The following is a 26,933-nucleotide window of genomic DNA, read 5'->3' as shown; positions in this document are numbered from 1 at the left end:
TACTTTAGGAGTGCTTTGCATTTCTAACAGGATGACAGGATGTTTTCGAATGAATGGAATACATTTATTCAGAATAAATAAAATAAAAAAAACAGGCAGACAGATATAGATATTACAATGATTGTGTCGCTGTGTGAGACTAAGAAAGCGTATCTGCATTGCAACCATAATTAAATTTGCTTCAAGCATTAACTAATTGTTATTACAACACATTTATTAATTTACTGATGTTTTGTTTCCAGTTTCATAACCTGCATATAATTATTTTTTAGTTTATTAGCAAAAATACTTTAACCCATTGCTCTAAATGGTTCTGATAAGCCATGCCTTTACTTAGAGGGTTAATATATGTAACAAAAAATGTATTTTATTTTAATGCATTACAATATTGAAAATTGAAACAAGAAAAAAATAAAACATTACCTTTAAAGTGTCCCTCCAATCACAAGTCGCTTATTCTGGTCTATGGTGACTGATTTATGGGAGGTTTATGGGATGAGTAGTTTATCCTCTACCCACAATTCCAATCATCACATTGGATGATTGTACAGTTGTAATCAAAATTATTCAACCTCCATAAAATGCAATTTATTGTAAAAATTTGCAGACTTTCAGCTGTTTGCAACGAACAAATCCAACAAAGGCAATTGAAAAAACTCAACACAACAAATGCCTCAAGTGGTTTCCCCAAATTCAACTGAAAAATTAACTTATAATGACTTCTCCAGTTTCAAAATTATTCAATCTCCTGAATAGAATCCCTCACAACAGCACAAATATCCAAAACAGGTGTTGTCTCAAGCACACTTGATGCAACTAATCAAGTGCTTGATTGAGTGTTCCAGCTCAAGCACACACCAGGTGTGCTTAAACTGGAACACTTGAAATACCTAAACTGGCTAGAGGTTTGTGGAGTATCACATTTGACTGCATGTTAGAAATGTGGCTAAGTACAAAAAATGGTCCACATAGTAAAGAGAAGAGATTATTGCCCTTCACAAACAAGGAACAGGTTACAAAAAGATAGCGAAGGCACTGAATGTACCTAGAGACAGCGTTGCAAGCATAGTTTGCAAGTTTAAAGTTGAAGAAACAGTGGTTACACTACCTGGACAGGGCAGAAAAAAAAAAGCTATCAATGGCTGCAACCAAGTTTTTGAGAAGGCAGCTTGTGAAAAACCCTTAAATGACTGCAAAAGACCTGCAGTAAGACTTAATGGCAACTGGCACAGATATTTCAGTGAGAACAGTAAGGCGTGTACTAAACGCAGAATGTTTCCATGCCAGAACTCCAAGATGTACACCACTACTGACCCTAAAGCACAATAAACATTGGCTCTAATATGCTCAAAATTATAAAAAATAAACCACAGAAGTTTTGGGATTCTGTTCTGTTAGTGATGAAGCAAAACTGGAACTGTTCGGCCCAACTGATCAGAGAGGAAGAAGAATGAAGCATATGCTGAAAAAACACTCTGCCTACAGTTAAGCATGGCGGTGGCTTGGTGGTTCTCTGGAGCTGCTTTGCATCCTGTGGCACTAGGGTGTCATTGGACCTTCCAAGAAGCCAATGATCCCAAGCATACCTTACATTTCACAAAGGTTTGGTTTTAGAAGAAGTCCTGGAAAATTCTACAGTAGCCATCACAGTCACCTGACTTGAACCCCATAGAACTTCTCTGGTTGGATTTGAAGAAGGTGGTTGCAGCAAGCATACCCAAGAATATTACTGAACTGAAAGCCATTGCTCATAAGCAATGGGCAAAGACTTCTCAGGAACACTGCCAGAAGCTGGTGTCAGTAGGTCATAACAGCAAAAAGGTGCTCTACTATGCACTAAAGATACTTGCCATTAACAGGTTGAATCATTTTGAGACTGGAGACATCATTATAAGATGCATTTTCAATTGAATTTGGGGAAACCACTTGAAGCATTTGTTGTGTTGAGCTATTTCAATTTACTTTTGTTTGATTTGTTCATTGCAAACAGCTGAAAGTATGTACATTTTGACAATAAAACTGATTTTGGATGGTGGTTGAATCATTTTGATTACAACTGTATTGTAAACTGATAGCAGCCATTCTGTGGCTGCCATAAGTTTATACACTAATTTAGTAAACCATGGACTGTTGACAGTCTGCAGCTCAACTATCTCCAGTTAGGAGAGCCCTCCCTATTGTGCATTTGGTATGTATGTTGTATTAAAAGTACCCCGTTTAGTGCCATATCAGATAGCAGAATGATTTGTATTCTCTTTTGTGTTGCTGAAATTGAAAAGAAACATGCTCATTAATAAATGCATATGTGTCTGTGGTTTATAAGTCCCGGTACTTAACAAAAGAGAACCAAATTGCTCTCTTACTTGCTATTTTTTTAAAGGTAAAAATGTGGGGCCCTTTAGAACCACTATCAGAAGATAATGGAAAATCATTCCCCTATTTCTTCACCAAATGTGCAGGGGTAGAGGAAAACCCAGTGCATAGCCTGTATGCATTTCTCTCCCCAACTGGTATAGGCAAGGTATAGGCAAACCAATTGTAAATGAGACAATAATATTTGAACCAGGAAGTGCACAGTTCCAATGGACCAAATAGCTAAAGGGGCATATCCCCCAATCCCTTTGCCCCTACTGAGCCAGAACAATTCACCAACCTTCTTACCTAAATGAAACCAGGAGATGACCACTCAGTCAGTTTAAATCTCTAAGCCACCAGCACACCCAGCTTACCTTAACCACCAATAAGCATTTATTGAATCTATATCTTGCCTCCTGGAGTTGTTATAATAAAAAACATGTAGTTCCCTATCATAGCCTTGCTAAAATATTTTCTATATTCATCCGCAAAACATTGGCAAAAGAAATATCACAACCTGGCACAACTGTAAAATATAATTCAATTAAAAAGCAATCACAAAAACCTCTTTAAAAAAAGAAATTGAGAAACAAAATGAATCCAGACCTTTCAGCTTATTGAAGAGCTATTCAACCAGCAAGGGCAATTATATGTCCCTGCTTTTAGCACAATGTGACTGGTTGGCTTACAAGGTCAACGAAGGTAAGGGTATTCCCAAGCAAGTATCAGGTATGTCTAGGTAAAGGATCGGAGGAGTTAGATTTGCCTGAAAATGCACTGTAATTAGGGTGGAAGAAGTGTTGGATGGAGCACAGTGGATTGCTGCTCCCTGGTTGTGGAGGAGGAGGAGAGACCATAGGTCTCCCCTTTTGTGGTTAATAGTGGACTAGGAGATGTGGATATTTGTTTCACCTTAAAGTGCAATGTGTCCAAATTTTACAGATCGGGTAATCATCTGAATTTACAATTTCTGAACCTGCATATGGACTAATCCTGAAACATATGACTTGCACAATGGGCAACCATGTTCGTTTGATTCATGAGAGCGGCGTCGTCTAAAAAAAAAATATATATTTTTTTTTTTCGGCAAGCAGTAAACTATTTTAATAAAACTATTTCAACTAAATTTCACCAAATAGTAAAATACTAGATGGTTTAAGTTAAAGGGTTGAAAGTACATGGATCTAGACCTGTTGGTGTTTCAACATTTATAAACTTATTCTAAGATGACCTAATTAACATGTAAAGCAATATTCTTTCTGTATTTCTAATGTTTGCAGTTGTTTTCTATTGTTAGTGAAGGCTCTTTGACAAGGGCATGGCAGGCTGAGAATATAGATCTTTCCACTTTCTCACACTCTTCCACTTCCCTATCCGTATTTCAATACACAGTGGTCTTGTTTGCCCAGTTTGGTACTTAACACATGTCTGAAATAATAAGAAATTGATGTTCCGTTAACCCATTTTCTGTCTGCATACTGTTTGTATTCTCCTGTGTTTCAGTTCTAGAATAAAAAAGGCAACTATAGTTTTTCATTATTATGAATACTGAAAATGATCAATTTTATTTAACTAGACTGAATAATGCACATGTAAAAGATGCAGTCCTCGTTACATACATAATAGTAGAATGTAGTCATTGTCTTTAAATCACCTGTGTGGGAGGTTTGTTTAAAACACGGGGTTCAAAACAATATTAGTGTAACTTTGTTCAAAAATGTAAGCTAATTCTACTGGGCCTTATTTGGTATAGATCGGGAATCCATTAACATGTTGATTTGTTTTTGGCGTTTACAGAGGAATTGTGACAGATGGTATTTATTTCTCACTTGCAAACTGTTTTTCAAAAACCTGAGGATTTCACAGCTGCTAAGGCCCATCCCCTAAATCTAAGTTATCAAAATTGAGGATTGCCACTCCTCATTATCCAAGTGTTTCACTTGGATGACAATACAGTGAATGCTTTCTCAGAGCAGTGAGAGTCAGTGATTGCTGTAGTACAGGTTGATTCAGTTTGAAATCGCTCCAGTAATTAATTCTGCACTAAACTGAATCAACCTATACCCTGGCAGTCAGAAACTTTCATTAGACAGTGTGCACAAGCACATCATGATCACCTCATACAAAGAGGCCCAGGCAGGATTTGGGATTAACTGTGCAAATGTGCAGTGAAATGGTCAAGGGCCATCTGAAACTGGACTCGATATTCCTAGTCTGTTAATCAGCTGGCTTTTTCCATCTTGGGCCACGGTTTACTCCTCTGCCTACTGCAGCCATGATGTGTGCAACAATAAAGGCCCATAGTGTTCCCTACAGTGCTTTTGATAACACCATATGCGCTGGAATGAATGGAAGGAAGCAGAATGGGCCTATGGGGAATACTTGATGAAGCTGGCAAAGGAGGGGCAAATAAGTGCCCTGGTTGATTTTTTTTTCAGTCCTGTCCTGCCCTCAGATACTGGGACAGAAGTGCTATATTCTCATTATGACATCTCAATTTTATATAAATATATTGTTTTTTTAAGGGAAATTGCAACTTCTCTGGAATTTCCACCATTAAAAATGAAGTATAACTTGTTTTAATCTGTTATATTAAAGACATCCCAATCCAGTTCAGTCCAAGAATAGCCAGGACATACAATGCAAATGAGGAGGAGAACAAAAAATAATATTTTTTTTCTGTTTCTTCTCTTATAGTATGTTCAAAGGCAGAAAAGAGCAACATTTATAATGATTATTGACATGAAGCCATACATTGAGATGGATAAGGGAAAACATAGCAGTGTGAACTTCTACATTTAATTTTATTTTTCAGGCCTTACAAATGCATATTTGTTCAATATAAGGGATTAGTAAACATACAATTAAAAAACTGTGAAGTAACAGTTTCCCTTTAAGTAGACTTGTATTCAAAATATATAAATGGCAAAGTCTGCATCAGATAAAAAAAATACTGTTTATATTTTTCTAGTAAAATGTCATACTGATGTAGAAATAAAAAAATAATAAGCTCACCTTCACTTTCCGTTTTAAGTACCATGTGAGACATACTCACAGCAATAAACATAATATGAGCAAACATGTTAAAATAAAATGTAATTTTTTTTCTCTGCATTTTCCATAATTTTGGATAGTGCAAGTCTTAGAATAAGCTCCTTTATCATTTCCTATTGTGGTCTTCAGAATATTGTGGGTGTAGTTACTGATATCATGGTAGATGAATTGTTAGCACAAAATATAGATCCAATTTTTTTCTTGTAAAAAAAATGAGTAATGATGACATATTTTTGTAGCAGGTGCAATTGTATGTAATTTTATATTACTATTTAGGTTTATGTTATTATCAATTCATTTTAATTCTATTCAACTTTATGAATTTATATAGGAATCTGTTTTTGCTAAGCCTTACAATAGTACAATGTCACAAATATAATGGCCAATGGCATGCAGTGTATTTTCAATGGACGCTGTAAGCACCAGCACAAAATTATTTACCATAATTTTGATTAGCGCATCTTTTAGTAAAAGCTCTTTTTAACCATTCCTATCGTGGCCTACAGAATATTGTGGGCTTATCATGGTAGTTGAATGGTAAGTATAAAGTATAGATCGCATTTTTTTATTTTGTAAAACATATTGTTGTGATGTAATATATTCATAACAGGTGCAACTTTTTCATTGCTATTTTGATTTACGCTAGGTAGACTATGGGATACAATATATCTATTCATGTTCTATTCAAATCTATTTAACTTTATGCATTTTTGTAGAAACCTGTTCTGCTTAGCTGTGTAATAATGCAGTACCACAAATAAAATAACATGCAGTGTATGTTAAAAGAATACTAAATGCGCTAACACAATTTTAGCTTAATTAAGCCGTTTTGGTGTATAAATCATGCCCTTGTAGTCTGACTTCAATTCTCTGCTATTAAGGAGTTACCAACACAGTCTCCATGCACACTTCCTGTGAAGAGAAAGCTAATGTTTGAACTTACACAGTAACTTTCTTTATTGCATAATATGGTTAATTCAGAATTTATATTCTCCTGCTCTGTTAATACCCAGCTAGAGCATGCAGGAACGTCCTGTGTGTGATTAAAGTTCAATTTACATAACTGGAAATAAAACCTCCTAAAGTAAACAAATTGCACAATCACATCTTGTTGAAATTTAAAAAAAATAAAATAATGTTGACTGCGTAAGTCAAAGTCAACTGAGGTGTAGCTGAGGCTGCATAAACAGAAATAAATGTAATTTAAATCCCAAATGGCAGAGAATAGAGCAGTGAGACTACATCAAAACACCAAAACTGCTTTATTAAGATAAAGTTGGTTTGGTGCTTAAAGTATCTCTTTAAATGCCATAAATACAAATTATGACCCTACTTGTCAGACCTTGTGATACTTTGCAATGCAAATTTAAGGATCTTGGTTATCTAACATCTTTTTTTAATATTTTAAAATTGGAATAGTGAGGCTTCAGAATGTTTGGTCCTTTTCAACCTTGCAGCCGGGCTCAGGACTTTGGGTTGTGAGAGATAAAACATGATCAACATTCAGAGAATAGAGAATGCATGTCAATATGTATTTGTATGCAATCTGGACATGCTGCCAAGAACCGACCTTGTGCAGATATACTGATGAGGCTGATAGCAGTAAATTTATTGATAAGATCGAGCAAAGGAAGTTAGTGTTAGTGGCAGCACAGAGGGGTTGTCTGTTACCATAGATGGCAAACTCATTTATAGAATTCCCATTAGCCAGTGCAGAACTCTCATTCCAGGCTGGCCAATGATGCCGCAGTAGGGGAGTTACAACTTTTTGCTGAAAAATAATGTTGTTTTTTTCTCTTTCTTTACAAATTTTAAGTCCATTTTTTTTTATTCCCAGGCACACATTTATTTAAAAAAAATCTGTAATTTTTTTTTAATTTGGCTGCGATTACTTTACTAAACCTATTGGACATACATGGCAATAGCTATAGCTGCACATACCATATGTTAGCGTTCCATATGAACAAAATAACAGTGTCAAGTCAATGAACTTTTTTTTATTTGTTTCTGGGTTTTTTTTACATTTCAAAACATCAGAAATGCAAAAAATTACTTAAATCGATTCTAGTTAATGGCATTCTCCTGAAGCAAATAGTTTTATATTGAGACTGAGGAAAAAACGGATTATTACTGTCATAATTATATTACTACTACTACTTAACTTCCATGGTGTGCTAATAACTTTCCAATAAAGAGGAACTGAAAGTAGTAGAAAGGCAACTCAGCATCCACTGGGAAATGCATGATCCATCCCAAACAGATTTTAGATTCCATAGAATGTGCTGTGACTAAAGCAAAATCCTTAATATTCCATAATTTTGGATACTTCCACCAATCACCAGAGCTTATTTAAGTAGTTCTAGGCATCCATGCTTCACCTGGCATTTTGGATTATTAAGATTTAATTAAAATCACTATTGTACAAATATCTCAGTATGAAAGCACACTTTCATCGTAGAAGCATTCCTACGATGTTGTCTTCTCTGGAACACTTCTGTGTTGCTCTACATCAGGGGTGCCCCAAAGGTAGATCCCCAGGTGTTGTAGAACTACAATTCCCTTTATGCTTTGCATGCCTAAAGAATGAGAAAGCATCATAGAAGATGTAGTTTTAAAACATCTGGGGATCTACCTTTTGGGCACCTCTGCTCTACATTACCTGGTGCATGTGTCAATTCACAAAGTACATATCCCTCAAAAGACCAAATACACAGGGGACAGCTAACAGTTTTCCAAATCCTGACTGGTTAAAATAATTAGGATTATTCACTAATGTAAGAATTACAAGTGCATTCAGAGTGAATTTCAAATTTATTATTTTAACTTTTTTGACATTCTTTATTTTGGTGGTACGTGAGAGGAACATTTTATCTGTAAACGTGATAGTGCTTAGTGGCAAGAGTAACCATCTAGATTTCAACCTGAACATGTCAAGTAGACTGTGACATTTGTATAATAGAGGCAGGCATTCAACTACAAGAGAAGTAACAGAAACACAGAAAGAGAATTTAAAATTTAAGGCTGGGGTACCTGAATGGGAATCATAGCTGACTTAGAGATTTTGTTCAGTTTGAAAACTTTGACCTTGAATTTTAAATTCACTTTGAATTCTCATTGAATCCACACTTTAGTGATTAACCCTGAATGAATGACGTCTTGGCCTTTAAGCCCATTTTGCATTTAGAGTTAAATAATTAGTCTAGAGTCTGCCTACTCCATTACTTAAAAGGGATGGTGTAACTATATCACAAAATAGCTCCAAGAGTAATAAAAAAATAATTATCATAAAGTCTGATATAGAAGATGTACTAGCAGTATAGGAAGCTCATCATCAGGGGGCGTGGCCTGACCGCGGAGCTGAATGGCTGTGCACTGATACAGCTCCCTGCAATCCGTCGGGCAATCCGCATCAATCCGAGGCAATAAGCGAAAATGGGAAACCCTAAAAAGAATCAAGGTACACAGCGCACCCCAGGGAAGCCCTGTGGGCATAAATTGGGCACATTAACCGGTTATTTTACCGAGTCGGCAGACCGCGAGACGGAGGCCGCAAACCACAAAATGGCGCCGGCCGACACTCACACTAATTTAGACTCCATACCACAAAGTCCAGCGGCATCGGATACCTCCGATAGATCCAATGAACACCCTAGGGACCTGGAACTTAGAGAACTTATTAAAAACTTACCATCCAAAGCAGATATAGCTTCTATGATAAACAAAATGGAGACTTCCTTCCAAGCTAAACTGGATGCGATCAACTCCAATCTGCAACAGATAAATCACAGAGTTACTGATCTGGAAGAAGAGAAAGATGCACAACAAGCCCAAATGGTAAATTTTTCTTCCCTGGTAGATTCTCAAATGCATTTTATGACTGACATGCAAAGACAAATAGATGACCTCGATAATAGAGGACGGCGCAATAACTTGAGGGTAAGAGGGCTCCCTGAATCCCAGGGGGAAGATCTTACAACCACGCTAACTGACTTATTCAATTTAATACTAGGAAAAGAGCCTGGTAATATATTTATCATTGATAGAGCGCATAGATCTTTAAAACCAAGGGGCCCTGCAGCAGAACTGCCACGTGATGTTATCTGTAGGTTACACTACTATACAGAAAAAGAAAATTTATTGAAGGCATTGAGAGACACCAATCCTCCCCTACTATACAGAGGACACACAGTACAAATCTTCCCAGACTTGTCATGGCTCACACTACAAGCGAGGCGGGCTTTGAAACCAATAACAGAACACTTACGCAACCGTGACATCCGATACAGGTGGGGATTCCCCTTTGCTTTAATAGTAACCCACAAAGGTACTACACACTCAATCACGTCACACCTGGACGTCCCACCATTTTTAAGAGCATTGGAGATTCCAGAAACGCCAGTAATGGACTGGTATGCCCCCTATCCGCATCAGGACTCGTTGCACCGCACAAAGGGAATTACACCAATGAAGAAAAGGAGAGCGGACCCAAGACTCACCTCCCCAATGAGGACGCCGATACGAGAGAAGAAATAGACGGTTTGGTGCAGAAGTAACCCAGTCGCTGTATTCAATCACCCATATATTCCCCCCCCCTCCCACCTCCCCTCCCCTTCTTTATGCAGTCTCCCTTTACTTATCACCCACCATAAACTCTATTGGGACACACCTCATCCTGTCATCAACAACCGCAATTGCTAAGACAGAAGCAGGATCGACGTCTACATGGAAATCATAGGGCGATATAGTCACCATCTCAGAGACTGAAACTCGGCCCAAGAGACCGACCTCCACACCTGGGACTTTGACTTAGAGATTTTGATGGCACTACAACACAGATACAAGTCCTTATCTCACTCTACAGAGACAGGTCGTATGTTTCTATAAATGTATTATGATTCACTATGGACTTCCGCAGTTATGGAGGAGGGGTGGGTGCTAACCATAGAGGGGAACGGTAACCTTGTTTAGGCCAGAATATTGGGCGGACACATCGAAGAGTCTTATTGGTTCTTGTTCTTGACCCGTGTTTCACAAAACTCACCCTTGAGATATGTTTCCACTGATGTGCCCTTCTACCTGCCCTCCCATCTGGTTCCCGTTGGTTCCCACTCCTTCCCCCCCCTCTTCCCCCCTGCCTTACTCTAAACTATTACAAACATTATAGAAAAACTACAGGCCTGTAGTGATATTAGGATGAGATATACATATATAAATATATATCCTGATTTTTAATTTTACATAAATTAGATTTCGGATATCGTCTTGCTAGATAGCGGTTGCTAGAGTCCCTAACATATAATAATATTTTTACCAGTACTATAACTGTATCTTTATCTTTGGGGAACTAACTCCAACAATATGATTTACCCTCCTCCCCCCCCTCTCCCCACCTCCCCCCCACTTCCCATTACTAACAAATTACAAACCACAGACAAGACTTTATGCCCTGTCAGCCGTTATACTCATCATTTCATATAGCTGATAAAGCCCATTAAGGATTGCAATCAGTCCAACTAAACGTGAAAACTGTCCCTATCTCCTGCACAGAGATTGGAGACGCAAAACACCTCATAGGTGTAAGTGAAGGACCATAGTAGAGGCTATAACACCCGAATCTCATCTACTAACTAATCTGTTTTAGGCCCTCTGCTTTAATCCCTGCTTGGTCCTCAGGTTTTATCCACAAACGGAGCAGCTCAGGGCAGGGGCTGTACCCAGATCCGGCACATTAGCTGGTGGTCCTACAGCTTCTGTCAGGCGTAGGTCCAGGAGTGGATCTGCTCTCACCTCAACCAGGCCCTTCTGTCGGGGAGGGGGAGTGAGCAGCACTCAATTGTTTGAATTGTTATATCCTGTTTTAATTGTTCTACCTTATTAACTACACTTGTTGTACTATAACATCTACTACTCAGATACTATTTGGTATTGTATATTCTATTGTTTTCTATCTATATACTTTACTAGTCGTAACCATAAAATTGTAACAAAGTGACACAATTTACATCGCATCCTGACTGTACTGAAATCTATCAATATCATTGTCGCACCTCAAACAACATGACTACACTTCGCTTTATATCACAAAACGTAAAAGGCCTTAACACCTTAGAAAAAAGGTCTTTGGCACTACAAGATTTCCATAGACACAGAGCGGAGATTGTATTTTTACAAGAAACCCACTTCCGGAAAGACTCAGCCCCAAAGTTACGTAATAAGCATTACCCAGTGAGATACTTTAGCCACTTCACCAGAGAAAAATCCAGAGGAGTGGGAATTCTGATAGGTAATCAGGTCCCCTTCACACTCCACAAGAAACAAACAGATGATGCAGGCCGCTATATTTTTCTCGTAGGGACCATAGGCAATACCAAAATTACATTAGCTAACCTCTATCTCCCCAACAAGAAACAAAACCGCACACTGACCAGAATTTTGGGGAATCTTTCTGACTTCCAGGAAGGCCAACTCCTGGTAGGGGGCGACATGAACATCTCGATAGATGGTTCTCTAGACACTACAGCACCCTCCAGTGCCTACCTATCAACCACAAGAGACAAAATTAGGCAAACCCTATATGACGCACAATTATTCGATTGCTGGCGGACACTACACCCCTCCTGCAGGGATTACTCCTTCTACTCGCCCCCCACAGGCACCTACACACGCATAGATATGCTATTTACACATCATAGATTCTTGCCATTGATAGTCTCGGCCTCCTATGGCGGGATCACCTGGTCGGACCATGCTCCCCTGATCCTCGAAATGACCATTCCCTCCCTACCCTAGACTAAGGCACAATGGAAACTAAATGACCTCTTATTGAATGTGTCAGAAATAAATGCAAAACTCCTCGAGACAGCAAAGTCATACTTCCTTACCAACACAGTCCCAGACACGCCACATACGGTAATTTGGGAAGCCCACAAGAGTGTATTGCGGGGGGAACTTATTAAACTGGCGTCCATTCAAAAAAGAAAAAGGGACGCCAAGATTAAAACACTAACCACTGATATTAAAAATTTAGAGAACCAACATATCACAGACAACAACCTTGTGACGTACAAAAACTTGATTGCCAAAAGGACGGAACTAACCACCCTATTACATTTACACTCGAAAAAGAAAACCCAACTAACTAAACATTCATACTACACACGAGGAGGCAAATGTGGCAGAATGATGGCACAATCCCTTAAACCAGAAAGGCAAACAACCTTTATACAAGGCATAAAGAAACATTAACTCACATCCTACCTGAAATCACTGAAGGCTTCAAAAACTTTTATACACAACTCTACAATCTTAGAAAAACCCCAGCCTCACATGCCGAGATTCAGGCCTACCTGCAAAAAAGGATTAAACACACACTCCCAAATAATCTTAGTTCATTCCTTGATGACCCGATCACGCAAGACGAATTCTTTCAAGCTGTTAAACACACTCCGCTAGGTAAAAGTCCGGGCCCAGACTGCTTCACCATTAAATACTATAAACAACTAGCTCCGGTATTAGCCTCTCCGTTCCTCAACGCCTACAATTCCATCTCCCCTAATGCACCCTTACCTGTACACACTCTAGGGGCCACAATTGCACTCATTCCAAAGCCAGGGAAGGACCCTCTTCAATGCAGTAGCTACAGACCCATATCGCTAATAAATGTAGATGTCAAAATATTCACCAAAATCCTCGCATCCAGACTTAAAAATCTTCTCCCAAACTTGATTCACTCAGATCAGGCTGGCTTTGTTCCAGGCAGAGAGGCAAAAAATAACACCACAAAAATTCTAAATCTAATACACTGGGCACAACAAGACGTCTATCAGAGTGCTCTCCTAGCTATAGATGCCGAGAAGGCTTTTGATAGAGTGGACTGGTCCTTTATGTTAACAACACTTAGAGAATTAGGATTTGGACCTAGATGGCTAGACTGGATGTCAGCTATATACTCCACACCAACAGCGAGACTACGTATTAATGGGCAACTTTCTACCCCCTTCATGATAACGAACGGTACAAGACAGGGATGCCCTCTCTCACCTCTGCTCTTCATCCTAACATTAGAACCCTTTCTACAAGGTATAAGAGAAAACCCCCTAATTCAAGGAATAAGAATAGACAAATTGGAATATAAAGTATCGGCCTTCGCCGATGATATCCTCTTCTCGGTCATAAACCCCACACAAGCCATCCCAAACATTCTCCAGGAAATGCAAACATATGGGAAACTCTCTAATTTCAAAGCCAATCTCACGAAATGTGAATTACTCCCACTCCAAACCACGCAAGATGTGGAGAACCAACTCAGAAACAAATTCCATTTCTCCTGGGCTGCAGTCTCCATTAGATATCTAGGAATACAAATTCCCCGTCACTTATCCCAAACCTATCACTTAAACTTCCCGCCACTACTAACAAGCATAAATAGGGACCTGTCTAAATGGCGAAATCTGCAACACGGTTGGTTCAGCAGGCTAAACGTTCTAAAAATGAACGTTCTTCCACGCATCCTTTACCTTATACAGGCCCTGCCTATACTCATCCCCAGAAAGTTCTTTGTCAATCTCAAAAAAACCTTCTCTTCTTATCTATGGAAAGACACGCACCCGAGGTTGGCATATTCCCTCCTCACGCATACAAGACGAGATGGGGGTATTGGCCTTCCCAATATAGAAACATATCACAAAGCCACCCACTTAGTGAGAATTTATGAATGGTCAAAACAAACTCCCTCTCATCAATGGGTCTCAATAGAGGAAGCATCTATGAAAGCTCCCATCTGCACAATCCCCTGGCACGAAAATGGGCAGTTACTACTATCTCACAAACAACATCCCACTATAACAGCTACGCTCAAAACATGGTCATCAGGAAACCGCCTTAGAATAGCCCCATTTCCCTCACCCCTATATCCAATAACTCACAACCCACTTCTACCAATAGATACTCCTCGTTGGACACAACAAATACACGAGACACCCTCATATCGATCACTACAGGATGTCACCCAAGAACATACAAGACATTCTACCTGACTCCACCCTCACAAGCACACATCACCTGTTCCACAATCAAATCTGCCACTTTGTCCGACACCTCTCTCTTCTCCCTAGAGGAGCAAGAGACCTCACGCATTTCGAAAGTTTATGTCAAACACACCCATTAAAGAAGAAAACCTTGTCGACAATGTATAAATTACTACAGTCAAAACAACCCAACACACTCCCAACATATATCAACAAATGGTCGTCAGAATTGCCGATTTCACTATCTAACTCCCAATGGCAACAAATTATCAGTAGGATACACACCACATCTCAAAATCTAGCGACTCAAGAAAGTAATTACAAGAGGCTGACTCGTTGGCACTACACCCCGACAAAACTTAGCCTTATGCACAGGGACTTCATAGACAAATGCTGGAGATGTACGCTTCCTAACGCTCACTCATCACACATGTGGTGGTCTTGCTCAGTTATCTCTAAATTCTGGCTACGCATCCACTCACTAACACAACTTATAATGGACGTACAGTATCCTTATGCCCCAGAATATATGCTGTTCCTGCTGCCCCCTTCAAACAGCAACACGAGGAAACTAAACCTTATCTTACTTACACACTTGTTGATAGCGGCAAATCTCATGATCCCTATTCACTGAAACAAGCTGAGGCCCCAACCATTAGAGAATGGATCCACAAAGTGGAAAGCATTAGGCAGATGGAAGAAATTTCGGCCGCTTACCGCAGAAACATGACAACACACACGCAGATATGGGAAAAGTGGGTTACATTCCTAGCTGAAGGAACTACTTCTCAGTCAGTATTACCCTAAGAAAAACCTAAGATCTCGGACTCCTGTCTGAAACGTGTTAAATGACTAATATGATATGACTTTTACATTCTCGAAATACACTTTCTATTTAAAGGCTAAATTAATCTATTAATGTATTAATCTATAATCTCGCAATCTTACACTTAATCAATTGCAAACTATTGACTAACACACAGAAACATCACGCAGACTGCAAATCTAACTTTTTAGAAGTCTATACAACTTAACCAAGGTTGCTGTGAATTGGTAGACATATTTTTAATACAGTCATCTGTACTTGTACTTTCTTTATGTAATGTATGTTATCCACATAATGTAATTTCGATAAATTTGTGACACGTCTTCACATTTCCGACTAGACCTGCCAAATGTATCTTTTCATTTGTAATTTTCTAAATTGTAATGTACAACATATATATATATATATACCTAATAAAAATAATTTTGAAACGTAAAAAAAAAAAAAAAAAAAAGAGGAAGCTCATCATATAACAATAAAAAAAAAGAAGATATACTAGCAGAGATAATTGTGAATGTTAGATAAATACAGTGGCATATTGAGGATGCTATAAATACTACAAAATAAATAAAAACTTGGCTTTAATCCAAAGGCTCACGGAGAAAGGATAATTGCCTTATATTTCTATCTCTTTCTTTTTCAGTCTATTTGTCAAATATGGAGAACATACAGGGTTTTTCACTAAAGTAAGATTTCCAAATAAATTCAAATGTTTATGTCAAATTACCAAACTGGAGACATTCTCTAAGACAGCTATGCTTTCGGTTTAGCTATTCTGGCCTTAAATTTGAAATTCACTTAGATTTTTCGCTTTAATGGTTAATCCTTTTAATATCTCAGTTGAGACATATCTCTTCCAGGAGAAAATTGAGGCTAAAGTTATTTTGTTTTTCTACTTTTCAATAAAAACATTGTAACAAAATGTATCCAGTCTGTCTGCCTATCACTCTTTTTTGTTGTCTTTTTACTGTAGTTTTTTTTGTTTGTTATCTTTTTACTAAGACGGTAAAATTGAGTATGACCATAATAAAATGATTACTATGTCAGCAAGCATATCAGATTGATTCTAAGAATACTGATATAGATTAGTAGAATATTAATGAAATCTGTTAATGAATATAATGTATTAAGGTACAGGCTATAACCAGTTTATAAATATTATCGTGCCTTCTTTCTTTTTTTCTATGATCTTACTTTTACAATATTTGCTGTGAGCCTTAGCTAAAAGGTTTTTTACAAGTTTTCATAAGGTGAGGAATTGACTGAAACCTTACAGCCAGCTCCGGAGCTCTCATAACTCTGTATTTTAATATTTGTATTAGATTTGTAACTCAGTTGTCCTTCTTTCTGTAATGCTCTATAAAGCAAGGTAAACAGAGACACAGTTCACTTTACTCACAAAATGTGAAAGTTATTTGTGCAAAGTAATGGTACTTGCGACATGCCCTGCATTATCTTGTTCTGCAGCTTCATTTATGATTGTTATGTATAAAGCAAATTGCAACAACATATTTTTTTACGTATCTCCCTTGCTTCTTGAATTTCTAAATGTGTCTGTTTTTACCTTAAACATAACAAACAAAAGGCTTTACTCTGCTTTCTGAATAGCAATTCCCTCATTGAACTTTGTGAGAAAAGTAAAGAATAGTAAACCCCTACTCTGTTAAGAGAATTTAGTCCTTGGTGATCACCTTCAAAGTAGGTCTACTTATCTTAAGTAATCAAGTATATTCCATCTGTCCTCTGTTCACACTTGCATCCCCAAATATCTCATACAGTATTCCTCTAAGACAGCTCTATTCATATGGAATGTTCTTAACCTTAAATATATATTTAACTTTCCCTCTGGACACATTGCAATTTCACCGTTACATTTGCATAATTACAGCCCATTTTCTTTTAATTGTAATCTTGTTTGAGCAAGGCCCTTATCTCCTTGTGTATGTCATATTTGTGTTGTCACTATTTTTATATTTACCTATTGTACAAGACTATGAAATATACTGACACAGTGATTAGTTAATTTTTCCTACTTGCTACATAAACATCAAAACAATATTGAAATTTTTGCTATGTGTTTGTTCAACCATAATTTACATCTCTCTCTTTATACTGATATGCTGCACCCACATTATATATACTATTTTTTTTTTTTTTTTATTCTTTATTTAGGTTGTGACAGACAGTGAGAGTCATCTCTTGTACAATATTTCGGTTTGTGCAGAAACCAACCTTATCATGAGAAACTTTGCAGTAACAGTTATAAGTTCAAGGCTTACGCAGAAGCCTAAGCATACTTTTATTTTGCTTGTATCGTGGTCGGTTTGTTTGGAGCATGACAAGTACCGCCATCGTCTGTCATTTTCTGTGTTTTAGGTAACAAGCAGTAACAATCAGGTGCATATTACATGCCTTATGAACAACTTAAGGGAGAAGAAATAATGAAAATGAAAGTAATCTGCAAAGAGTGAAGAGAAAAAAAAAAGGATTGGGGGGGGTAGACGTCGCTCTCCCATCTTGGCTCAGTGGGGGGGAGAGCAGGCCGACCTCTTTGTTGTCTAGATATCTTAGCGAGAGTGGGTTATGGCCATGTACCCTTTACGTTTTTGTCTATGTGGGTTCTTGGGCTCAGGCATCTCTGTAGGGGGGCCTTCAATTTGAGGTGCGTATGTGTTTTTAGGATGGGGGGTGAGGAAGGCCAGTGAGCGGGCGGAGGAAGTTGTGCCCTTTAGGAGGGGGTGTGGACTCTGCTGTCGGGGGGGGGGGGGAGGGGAGACGGCTGCACATCAGTGTTGTTTCCAGTGAGTCAATATATTCCTCCCAGGGTTCCCACACTTTAAGGAAGCGCGGGTATGTCTCTCGCACCTGAGCTGTCAGCTTGTCCATGAGGGAGGCTTCATTGATGTTGTGAATTACCTTGTCCATGTGTGGGGTGTCAACCTGGAGCCACGTCAGTGCTAGAGCCCTCCTGGCAGCTAGGTTTATTTTGTTTAGTAGCTTTGTTTCTTTGTTGGTTAAGTTATCTATTGGTTTGGCAATGAGGAAAGACCAGGGGTCTGGTCGGATTGGTGTTTTAAGTATCGTTGCTAAAAGTCTGGCTATGTCGTTCCAGTAATGGGTAACTTTTGGGCATGTCCACCACATGTGCAGATATGTATAGAGATGTCCTGAATAGTTCGCTGGCGAGTAGTTCCTGGCGAACATAGCGTGTTCGCGTTCGCAACGGCAGGCACCCTATTCGTCATCATTGAGTAAACTTTGACCCTGTACCTCACAGTCAGCAGACACATATCAGCCAATCAGCAGCAGACCCTCCCTCCCAGACCCTCCCACCTCCTGGACAGCATCCATTTTAGATTCATTCGGAAGCTGCATTCTTTTTTTTTTTTAGACAGAAGTGTGTTATCAAAATACAAATACATACAGTAGGTGGAACACTTTAGGTGGATCTGTAGAGGAAATATATCACATAGGGTAATACCATAAGATTGAATGAGATTATAAAGAATCAAGAATAAATACTCACAAACATGGAGCCAAATAGAATCATAAGGCTCTCATGAATAGCACAGGAGGACTCTTTTAGGACGTCCTCAATCCTGCTTCCTGATGGATTAGGTGGAAGTAATAGATGAAAAAAGACGTCTTTTCAAAAATAAACAATTCTTTATTGGAAAGATGTGCACATATATCTATGTGCTTATAGTGGATAAAAATATATATAATGAATATCTGTATATGGGTGCTGTCTATAGCCAGATTAGACCCAACAATAAAGTCCCAATAAAAATAAGTCCAGTATATAATAAAAAAGTCCAAATGGTACTTTTGGTAGCTTCTGTACCAGTGCCGATACGCGTTTCGCCCCTATAGGGGCTTCCTCAGTCGGTGTAGTGTTGTGACGAGTCCTCTTCGCTTTATGTACCTGGTTGCTGGCGTTCATTTCCGGATTCTGTTCTTCTACTCATTACTTCCGGGTTTCGGCATTGTGCGCACGTGGAACACATCGTGCGTTCCAACTCGTACGTCGTGCGCTCCACTTCCGGGTCGCACAGGGTGACGTATTAATTGTTGCGACCCTTGCGTCTCTGGAACGCACTACGTATGGTGTAGTTACAGTAATACATATTACAGTTTCTTATTTCCAAAGGACAATAGCAGTAATAAAAACTAAATTTCATTTAATTATATAACTGAATATTTATGATATATATTAAATCTCTAACCACTTCAAAATACATTACAACCAAAACCCAGAAAATCTCTGGGTGGAGAGGTGGAGATTATATCACCAAACTAGGAAAGGAGGAATTATATCACCAAACTAGGAAAGGAGGAAATTAAGTTTATTTTTAATTTTAATACTTTAATACCACATGGTCTTAATTCAGATTTCGAATTGTGTCACTTTAAAAAAAAATTAAAATGTTTTTTATTTTTTTATTTTTTGTGATTTGGTTTTCATAGGGACCCAAATATTATAATAACTATATTATAATATTTTTGAGATTTTTAATAATTCTTAGTGTTTTATTATTGGTGTATATAGTTAGACTTTATATTTTATTTTTAAATATATGACAATTAAGTCCAGGATCAAATGTTATTTTAAACACCAACATGTTTATCTAATAGTTATCTTGGTATATCACATTTGTATTTAAATTAATATTATACCAATAAGATTATTTCAAACATATGCATTTTAGTATAGATGGAGAAGATTCAATTTAATATATATCATAAATATTCAGTTATATAATTACATGAAATTTAGATTTTATTACTGCTATTGCCCTTTGGAAATAAGAAACTGTAATATGTATTACTGTAACTACACCATATATTATCTGGGTAGAGATTATGTATTGGAACGCACATTAGATACGTTGTGCGTTCCAGAGACGCAAGGGTCGCAACAATTAATAAGTCACCCTGTGCGACCAGGAAAGGGAGCGCACGACGTACGAGTTGGAACGCACAATGCGTTCCACGTGCTCGCAATGCCGAAACCCGGAAGTAATGAGTAGAAGAACAGAATCCAGAAATGAATGCCAGCAACCAGGTACATAAAGCGAAGAGGACTCGTCACAACACTACACCGACTGAGGAAGCCCCTATAGGGGCGAAACGCGTATCGGCACTGGTACAGAAGCTACCAAAGGTACCATTTGGACTTTTTTATTATATACTGGACTTTTATTGGGACTTTATTGTTGGGTCTGATCTGGCTATAGACAGCACCCATATACAGATATTCATTATATATCTTTTTATGCACTATAAGCACATAGATATATGTGCACATCTTTCCAATAAAGAATTGTTTATTTTTGAAAAGATGTCTTTTTTCATCTATTACTTCCACCTAATCCTTCAGGAAGCAGGATTGAGGACGTCCTAAAAGAGTCCTCCTGTGCTATTCATGAGAGCCTTATGATTCTATTTGGCTCCATGATTGAGAGTATTTATTCTTGATTCTTTATAATCTCATTCAATCTTATGGTATTACCCTATGTGATATATTTCCTCTACAGATCCTCCTAAAGTGTTCCACCTACTGTATGTATTTGTATTTTGATATTTAGAGTGGTATAAGGGGTTCCCTTATTGCTAACACTTTCTTTTCCCACGTATTGTGTATTGTTTTTCTTTACTCTAGAAGTGTGATATATTTGAGCATGCTAGGCTGAACGTGCGTATATCATGGCTAGTTGCACTGAGGGTATGAGTATATAGCAGTACATTGTTGTGAAAGATGGCTGTCATGTTTAGGGTGTAGCTTGCACGTTATCAACTGTGTATTTATATCCGCAGCTCCACCACTAGTTATAAATCAAGTGTGAGTCGCCCCATGAGATGAGACTAGTGAATAACATAATGCATGAACGGTTAAGGTAAAGGCATGTAAGGAACTACCACAATAATCTCTTTAGGAGGTGAAATGATGACATGTTTAAACGCTTGCTACTTTATGATTAGTTAATGTGCAGAGAGCAGTTCATGTGATCAAAGGCATGGTGTGGAGGATCGGCTATAGTGGGACATGCTTGATGAGTATGTCAGCCTGGGCGGCTGTGCTCTGTGGGTCCATTAGCTCCAGGCAGACTTTCAGGGGTGGACCGGGATAACCCCCACCGGTCCGAGGGGGGGGTAAAGGAGCTCCTGCCGGGAAGTAGCTGCTCCTGGGCTTCCCAGGATCGGGAGATCGGCCGCCTCTCCTGCCCGGTGAGCACCAGGCCACACTTGCCACGCGGAGGTAAGTAAGACTCTGTCGAGTTGCTGACCGCTATTAAGCATGTCGGGTCGGTCAGGTAGGAGCAACATTGCTGGGTCATCCCCTTCTGGGGTGAAATTCGCTTGTTGATAGCTGCTTTAAGTGAGATATTGAGGGAGCTCACACGAAGTTCGTCTTTCCTCCATGACAGCTAGGCCCCGCACCCCGGAAGCTGCATTCTTAGTGAGAGGAGGGACAGTGTAGCTGCTGCTGATTTAATAGGGAAATCGATAGCTAGGCTAGTGTATTCAGTGTCCACTACAGTCCTGAAGGACTCATCTGATCTCTGCTGTAAGGACAGCACCCCAAAAAGCCCTTTTTAGGACTAGAACATCAGTCTGCTTTTTTTTTCTTTTTCCTGTGTAATCTTATTGCAGTTGCCTGCCTGCCAGCATGTGTGTCAGGCTCAGAGCCTATACTGTGCCCACTTGCCCAGTGCCACCACTCATATCTGGTGTCACAATAGCTTGCATTTAACAAAAACAAAAACTTTTTTGACTGTAATATAATAGCAGTCAGTTTCCTTCACACGTGTGCGTTTCAGGGCCTGCCAGGGCACAGTGTCACACCAGTGCAACTCATATCTGGTGTAACAGTAGTGTACATTTAAAAACAACATCACCTACACTGCGCATTGGGTAAACCTGCTGATGGCTGCCAAGCATGGAATGCGTGGCTCTGCAGAGGAGTTGGTGACACCGCCACAACTTGCAGGCAGGCCTGCTGCCACCTCCTCTACTCCTCCTACTCCATCCTCTTCCATAACCTCCTCGGCTGAGTCCTCTTCTGCTGCTGCGTCTTGCTCCACATCAACGGCACCCCCCCAGCTCCCCAGGTACTATTCCACACACCGTCTTGGGGTTAACTTTCCTGAAAGCAGAGAGTCACACCGGGCCAGCACTCCTGTCCGCCCTGAACGCACAGGTGGATCGGCAACTGGAGATCGGCAAAGTGGTTTGTGACAATGGAAGAAATTTGTTGGCGGCATTGAATTTGGGCAAGTTGACACATGTGCCGTGCATGGCACATGTGTGTAATCTGATCGTACAATGCTTTGTGCATAAGTACCCAGGCTTACAGGATGTCCTGAAGCAGGCCAGGAAGGTGTGTGGCCATTTCAGGCGTTCCAACACGGCCATGGCGCACTTTTCAGATATCCAGCGGCGAAACAACATGCCAGTGAGGTGCTTGATTTGCGACAGCCTGACACGTTGGAATTCAACACTCCTAATGTTCGACCGCCTGCTCCAACAAGAAAAAGCCGTTAACGACTATTTGTATGATCGGGCTGCTAGGACAGCCTCTGCGGAGCTGGGAATTTTTTTGCCACGTTACTGGATGCTCATGCGCAATGCCTGTATGCTCATGTGTCCTTTTGAGGAGGTGACAAACCTAGTCAGTCGCACCGAAGGCACCATCAGCGACATCATACCATTTATTTTCTTCCTGGAGCGTGCCCTGTGAAGAGTGCTGGATCAGGCCGTAGATGAGCGTGAAGAGGAAGAGTTGTGGTCACCATCACCACCAGAAACCACCAGAGGATTGTGAGGAAGAGGAGTCAGAGGAGGAATGTGGCTTTGAGGAGGAGGAGGAAACCAACCACAACAGGCATCCCAGGGTGCTCGTTGTCACCTATCTGGTACCCGTGGCGTTGTACGTGACTGGGGGGAAGAACATACCTTCAGTGAGATCACTGAGGACGAGGAACGGGACATGAGTAGCTCGGCATCCAACCTTGTGCAAATGGGGTCTTTCATGCTGTCGTGCCTGTTGAGGGACCCTCGTATAAAAAGGCTGAAGGAGAATGACCTGTACTGGGTGTCCACGCTACTAGACCCCCGGTATAAGCAGAAAGTGCCTGAAATGTTACCGAATTAATGCAAATCGGAAAGGATGCAGCAGTTCCAAAATAAATTAAAAAGTATGCTTTACACAGCGTATAAGGGTGATGTCACAGCACAACGGGAATCTAACAGGGGAAGAGGTGAAAATAATCCTCCTCCTCCCACGACCACGCCGGCAAAGACAGGACGCTTTACAGACGTGTTGTTGATGGAGGACATGTGGAGCTTTTTAAGTCCTACGCGTCGCCACAGCCCTTCGGGGTCCACCCTCAGAGAACGACTCGACCAACAGGTAGCAGACTACCTCGCCTTAACTGCAGATATCGACACTCTGAGGAGCGATGAACCCCTTGACTACTGGGTGTGCAGGCTTGACCTGTGGCCTGAGCTATGCCAATTTGCGATAGAACTTCTGGCCTGCCCCGCTTTAAGTGTCCTGTCAGAAAGGACCTTCAGTGCAGCAGGAGGTATTGTCAATGAGAAGAGAAGTTGCCTAGGTCAAAAAAGTTTAGATGACCTCACCTTTATTAAGATGAATGAGGGATGGATCCCGAAGGGACTGACAGTGGGCGATACATTTGACTAAAAAATGCCTAATGAGGGGGACGTAACAGGGATTAAACTGATAAGAATAGTACTACTTAACACACCACTCCTATCTGGTAGCACATTAGATTACATGCGCAGTGCCCCAAATTTAAAGTAGGAGGACCAACCAAGCATCTCCCGGTTCCTAAAATCGATGCCATATACACGTCCCCTGATAGGGGACGTAACAGGGATTAAACTGATAGGAATAGTACTACTTAACACACCTTATAATAATGCAGAGAGAGGCAATGCAGAGAGAGGAGTCTGAAGAAGAGGAGTCAGAGGAGGAAGGTGGCTTTGAGGAGGTGGAAGACCAAACACAGCAGGCATCCCAGGGGGCTTGTTGTCACCTTTCGGGGACCCTTGGTGTTGTACGTGGCTGGGTGGAGGAAGAGACCTTCAATGACATCAGTGAGGACAAGGAACAGGACATGGCTCACCTGGTATCCAACCTTGTGCAAATGGGGAGTTTGCGGTTGTGCAAATGGACTGTTTGCGGTTGTTTGCGGTGCGTTAAACGGTGAGTTTGGTCTGTCACTGTGAAGTGGGCGTAACCCTTACACTATCTGATCGATACAACATCATACCAGATGTTTTAAAGCATGTTATTGCAAACAATTTAGGAATGTTAGGTGATCTATGCCCTTTATGGATTAAAACCAGACTCTGCATCAACTATGTAATTTTCCATGGGAGTTTTGCCATGGATCCCCATCCGGCATGCCACAGTCCAGGTGTTAGTCCCCTTGAAACAACTTTTCCATCACTATTGTGGCCAGAAAGAGTCCCTGTGGGTTTTAAAATTCGCCTGCCTATTGAAGTCTATGGCGGTTCGCCTGGTTCGCCCGTTCGCGAACATTTGTGGAAATTCGCGTTCGCAGTTCGTTAACGGAAAATTTGATGTTCACGATATCTCTAGATATGTACCCTTTTCCCCGCAACCCCTCCAGCATGTGTCTGTGGGAGTTTTACCCATTCTGTGCAGTTTCACTGGGGTCGTGTACCATCTCATGAGCGTTTTGTAGCACTGTTCTTGGTGTATAACACATATTGAGGATTTGGCTGCTGCTTCCCATATGTCCTGCCACTCACCCCTCCCTCTAGTGTCTGTTGGAGGTCGGCTTCCCATTGCAGTATGTAAGAGGGTGTTTTAGTTTCTTTTGTAGGTGCGCTTAGTTGTATGTAAAGGCGTGTGATGAGGCCGGTACACGGTCCTTCGGCCATACAGAGTGTTTCAAAGAATGTGGGTTTAAGTCTAGCTGTCTCTGCGATGTTGGGTGCTCTAGCAAAATCCCTGAGCTGGATATATCGAAAGTAGTCTTTGCAGGCAAGCGGGGCCAGAGTTTTCAAGTTGTCAAATGTGCGGAACGTGTCCGCCTGAAAGAGGTGGCAATAGCATTTGACTTCCGTGTCCTCCAGACCTCGAAAGTCCATCGGGGACATACCCGGTGGGAACGCTTTATTTTGAAGGTATGGAGTTAAGGGTGATGTGGAGTAGGTAAGTGCGTATTTATGTGCCGTGGTGTTCCAGACTCTTATAGAGTTTAGAATGGCCGGGCAGAAGACGAGGATTTTGAAGGGATATCCCCAGGAAAATCGGACTCTGCTGGTCCTCAGCAGGTCTGTAACAGGCTTCCATTCCTTTCTCCGAAGGAGGGTGGCTGGCGCGATGTCCTGGTAGATCTGTATGGCGTTGCCCTCTGGCTCGTAGGCCTTAACTCTGCTGTGACGCAGTATGGCCACCTTGGTCTTGAAATAATGCAGCCGCATTATAACATCTCTCGGCGGGCTGTTCTTAGGCCCTCTGGCCCTCAGCGCCCTGTGGAGGCGATCCACGACCCAGAGGTGGTCGGGTATGTCAGGCAGGCTTTGCTTGAAGCATTCTACCAGGGTTTTCTCGAGGTCTGCTTCCTCAATTGATTCCGGCAGGCCTCGAAAGCGCAGATTATTCCGCCGTGATCTATTTGATATATCCTCCAGTTCCAGCTCCAGGTTGGTCATTTTTGTTAGGAGCTTATTCGTAAGGGTTGCTGCTGTATTGTGGGCCTCAACCACGGTGCCCAGTTGCTTCTCCACGCGGCTATCGCGGCAATTTCGTCCTTGACTTCAGCTGCCGTTCTTTTAATTTCCTTGGCTAGGTAGCCCTTTACCTCGGCCAGGGATTGCAATATGGCACTTGAGGATGCCTCCGTGGGGGGGTCTCCCTTGCCAGATCGGTCTAGGGGGTCTGTGGAGTTCGGGCTCGCGGCCGCAGGCGCCCCACGTGCTGTAGGCCTCTGTGCTGATAGCATGTCCACAACTGACAGAGCTTCTTTCAGGCTCTTTTCGCCGGTCTGCGGTTGGTCATTCCGGTCCCCTTGTCCGGTAGTGATAGTGGGGTGTTCAGGTCAGGGTGTGTGTACCCGTATTCGGGAAAAATAGCAGGTTTCTGTGCTTTTTTGAGCGCCGGGGTGCGGAGCACTCGCTCTATGCGGCAATCTTCGTTGGTGGTCAAACCACGCCCCCCATATATACTGTTTTTAAGGACACAAATTAAAGTGTTGAAGAAAAGTTTTTCAGAATAAATTCACGTACTTATCCTTATTTGTAGTTTACTATAGTTGGCAGTTTATCATCTGCCTATGATCAGGCTATTCTAATTAGTTACAAGACCCATATTCTGAGGAGCACAATAAGCTTTCAAAGTTTAACCATTTCAGAATTTGGGATTTTTGACCCTATAGTTTCGAAAAGTGACACACAAAAGTATATATTTACATATATATATATATATATATATATATATATATATATATATATATACACACACACACACACACCCACAGCCACACACACATGCACACACATAAACACACACACACAAACACACACACACACACACACACACAGACATGCACATGTGTTGTGCTTATCTACATTACCTGTAACAATATTCCACTTGTATGCCTTTGCTAGATTGT

The 26,933-nt window shown here is 40.5% G+C and overlaps 1 protein-coding gene across 1 annotated transcript in view; it reads left to right on the top strand.

Moving 5' to 3' along the window:
• TRHDE (thyrotropin releasing hormone degrading enzyme) overlaps nt 1–26,933 on the top strand; it is a 768,585-nt gene that overhangs the window by 659,357 nt on the left and 82,295 nt on the right. The window lies entirely within an intron of this gene.

Source organism: Pelobates fuscus, chromosome 3 (genome assembly GCF_036172605.1).
Source record: "Pelobates fuscus isolate aPelFus1 chromosome 3, aPelFus1.pri, whole genome shotgun sequence".
NCBI lineage: Eukaryota > Metazoa > Chordata > Amphibia > Anura > Pelobatidae > Pelobates > Pelobates fuscus.
The sequence above is the reverse complement of the archived record's forward strand: the minus strand, read 5'-3'. Positions and strand labels throughout refer to the sequence as shown.